This window comes from Lactuca sativa, chromosome 5 (genome assembly GCF_002870075.4).
Source record: "Lactuca sativa cultivar Salinas chromosome 5, Lsat_Salinas_v11, whole genome shotgun sequence".
In the NCBI taxonomy this organism is placed as follows: domain Eukaryota; kingdom Viridiplantae; phylum Streptophyta; class Magnoliopsida; order Asterales; family Asteraceae; genus Lactuca; species Lactuca sativa.
In genome coordinates this window covers 3201495-3205993 of record NC_056627.2, presented here as the reverse complement: position 1 = coordinate 3205993, position 4499 = coordinate 3201495, and positions in this window count along the sequence as shown.

The following is a 4499-nucleotide window of genomic DNA, read 5'->3' as shown; positions in this document are numbered from 1 at the left end:
TGCGTTGGTGAGCCCAAAAGGCATCACCATAAACTCGTAATGCCCATAACGAGTCCTGACGCATTCTCATATGATGATATCCAGACCTTAAATCAATCTTGGAGAACCAAGACGCTCCCTGCAACTGATCGAACAGATCATCGATCCTCGGTAATGGATAATGGTTCTTGACCGTCAGCTTGTTCAACTCCCAGTAATCTATGCACATCCAGTGTGAACCATCCTTTTTCTTGACAAAAAGGATAGGCGCTCCCCACGGCGAGCAACTCGGCCGAATAAACCCCTTTCCCAGCAGCTCCTGAAGCTACAAGGATAACTCCTGCATATCTGGCGGCGCAAGGCGATAGGGTGCCTTGGCAATAGGCGCCGCTCTTGGAACTAAATCGATGTGAAACTCCACCTGCCTCTCGGGAGGCGCACCCGGCAACTCCTCGGGGAAAATGTTCGGGAACTCTCGCACTATCGGCACCTCATCAACCGATTTCGGCCTCTCCGCTGCTACTCGTGTGTCCATCACGTAGGCCACGAACCCACTACAGCCCTGCTGTAGACTCTGCCTCGCTCTAGCAGCCGAACAAAACGCTGACCCAGAACGGTTACCCTCGCCGTACACCGTAAGTAATCCCCCACTAGGGTCTCGTATCACCACCAACTGTTGCTCACAGTCTATAACATCCCCAAAACGACTCAACCAATCCATGCCCACTATAACACAAACGTCCCCCATCGCAATCGGGACTAGATCAATCGGAAAATCCACACCGAAGATCTCATGTACACATCCTCGAATCACGTCAGTAGCATACACCACTCGCTCGTCAGCTATGGAAACTCGTAGAGGTCGACTCAACACCTCCCGCTGGATACTGATATGCTGACTAAAGGCTAAAGACACAAATGATCGACTCGCACCCGACTCAAATAACACCATAGCAGGTACAGAATTCACAAGAAAATTACTTACGCATATCATCATATAAGCACAATAACTCAAACTTAGCAAAAATGAATGAAGGAATACATACCAGCCATGACGTCGGGCGTTGCGCGGACCTCCTCCGCTGTCAACTAGAAGGCTCTCCTGCGAGCCTTCGGTGCCTCGGCCTTCACTGGCCAACCCTCAGAAGCTCGTGTAGTAGCAGGGGCAGATCCCTGTGCTGATCCATGCATCAACTGCGGGCACTCGGCCTTCCGATGGCCCGTCTGGTTGCAATGAAAGCAAACTGTAAATCCCCTGAGGCAGTCCTTGGCTATGTGCCCCTCCTTGCCACATTTGTAGCAAGCACCTGCTCGACACACTCCATCATGTCCCTTGCCGCACTTCCCACAAGTGCGGCCCTTCTGGCCCCCAGAGCTTGTATAAGCAGACTTTTTCCGCTTGGCAGCCGGTTGCGCCTACACCGGTCGCCTGTCCCTCCTCTGAGACTCGGCCTCCTCCCTGGCCTAAGTCTCCAACTCAATCTCCCTCTTTCGGGTATTTGCCTTGAGCTCAACAAATGTCCGGTATGACGAGTTCGCCATGAACTCCCTAATATCCCTCCTCAAAATGCTCTAGTACCGGCTCATACATGCCTGCTCAGACGACACGTGCTTAGGGAAAAAGAACGCCCTCTCATGAAACATCCTCGTAATCACCGTCACAAACTCAGTTCCCTGCTTGAGGGATAAGAACTCCTGGGCTAAACGTTCCCTCTCCATAGGGGGAACATACTCATCTCAAAACATCGTGGTGAACCTCTCCCAGGTCACCGCAGTAAGCTCCACCGTAGTGAAGCCTGCCGTCACAAACTTCCACCAGTCCTTCGCCCCTAGGCAAAGTTGGTTCAGTGCAAACCGAACCCTCAGATGCTCCGGACACGAGCAGGTGTAGAAGCATCCCTTAATATCAGAAATCTATCTCATCACAATAATCGGATCCCGCATCCCATCAAAACTCTGGTGGCTTCATGTTGCTGAACTCTCGGAACAACGAGTCACCCCTCTGTGGTCTAGCAGCAGCAACAACTGGAGTAGCTGAAGCAGCCACAGCCTCAATAACCGTTGCATACCGCTCATCAAAGGTCTCAATCAATATGGTCTTGATAGACCCAAACATCTCCAGAATCTCGGCTCGGATCGCCGCAGCCACCTCATCGTGGATCGTCTGACGAAGCTCCTCGTCACTCACGCCGCTCGTCTCAGGTTTGTGGTGTGTCCCAACCATGATGTTTCTGAAATACAACATAAAATATCAAAGACTCGCTCGATCATACTCGTACTCGATAACTCAACCCTACTTGTTCCTTAGTACCCTAAGGATTCTTACTTGGACTGCGCACTGATCCGATGTCTTCAGTAGTACGGGCCCTATACTACCGTCCACACCACATAAGTATTCACCCCAAGTCCTCCTCCTAGGATCCCAGATCACAAGTACTCTACATCTCGCTAGCATAGGCTACCCTTCGGTAGACCTCTCATAAGCTCCTCACTGTTACCTACTAACTCTCAAGCATCTCATAGCAGCAAAAATCTTCCTAGGCTAAGGCATCACAAATCAGGCCACTCTAGTCCTAATATGAACACCTAGCCTACTCTAGCCTGCATAAAATCTTGTAACATATCTCATAACACATAATGTAAGGGTATTTCGGGAAATCACCGTTCAGGCGCTGGATGATCGTACACACTGCTTCCTTCTACTTTTCTCAAACTATTTTACTTTTTAGAAAAATTGTTAATTTTATGAAAAGCATTGTCAAATCCTCAGTTTGAGTTCAAATACACCCGAAGGTGCATCCGAATCCCTCAAATCAAGGCTCTGATACCAACTTGTAACAACGTAAATTTCCAAATCAATTTCTCATTTTTAAAACATACTTTTATTCATAAGATAATACCAAAACATAATGTATCCAATGTTATCATAACAAAAACATATCCCAGAATCTCAAGACATAAACTCAATGAGTGTGTACGGATCATGCCGGCGCCTTCCCGCGATCCTCACCAGTACCTAAAACACATAACACAACAAATGTAAGCATAAATGCTTAGTGAGTTCCCCAAAATACCACATACAACACATACGCCACACAAGGCCATAACTCTGTGGGGCCTTCCGGTCCAAGTGTCTCAGTGGACTTCTGTCTTGAAATCCTGGTAGACCTTCCGGTCCTACCCGTATCGAACTTCCGGTCCGTAACTTCCTGACCTTCAGGTCCGTAACCTCCTGACCTTCCGGTCCATATCATCTTGACCTTCCGGCCCTTATCATTCATAACATACATGACACATACATATCATATAACAGCATACAACACATACATCTTATAGCATATAAGACCTTCCGGTCACACATAGGTACCATTCTAGGTAAAGTATACTGAGAAGACCTACCTCGGACGATATAGGATAATCTCCCGTGCTCAAATACCCGATCTGGCCTCCTCCTATCAACAGAATAACATCCCTAATCAATACTCTCTCATAATATCATCTCTAATGATGGGTAGAAGACCATTATACCCCTCCCTGACCTCTTCATGAATCGACTTAACAATAACACCAAAATCAACTGAGGTCAACTCAAGTCAACGGTCAAACTATGACCAGACTCGTCGAGTGCACCAGAGTGACTCGGCGAGTCTATGCGTATCCTCAGATTCCTCCTAATGCCTCACTCGACTCGTCGAGTGATCCTTCCACTCGACGGGTTACCACTGGTGACGAATCGCGGGGCAACCCGACTCGACTCGTCGAGTCCCCTTATGGACTCGGCGATTTTCCTTCATGGCAACACTCAAATGACCTTCTGAGGTCAGATCTGCTTCTCTAACCTATAGATTTGACCTTTCCATATCCACTAATCACATAAAGGTGATACCTTTACACTCATGCAACACATAAATGGTTCTTTTCTGAAGAAATAGCCTCAAAAATGGCAACCTAAGTTCATTCCTTCCATAACACTTCATAAAGCAAGATGGATAAGGCTCTCTGGACCTCTATGGGTCCAGATCCGTAGTCTAACACATAAAGGGACCGTAAACTCATCAATTCAAGCCATAAAAAGGGTATAGAAAACCCTAGATTCATAGACCTTAACCAAAACAGAAGGAGAGTTCGATTTGCTACCTCAACAGTGAAGATCTGAGCTTGGAAACCCCGAATTAGCAACTCCCTTGACCTCCTCTTGCTGGAAACAACTTCTTCTTTGCAAAACCACACAAAAAATGATCAAAATAGCTCTATCTCTCTCACAACTCGCTCAAGCTCTCAAGGGTCTCTCTCTGTGGACTGGTAGCCGCAAATGAGGGCTATAAGGTCCCTTAAATAGGGCTCAGGCCCGTGCATTTAGGGTTTCTGACCTCAGCGCGGACTCGTTGAGTCCACCCTTTCCGACTCGTTGAGTCCATTCATTAATCCAGTCAGCGAATCACGATCCTACTCGACGAGTCTAGGAGCCAACTCGTCGTGTCCCTCTTCTTTATTCAAAATAAATAATGAAAATTCTATCC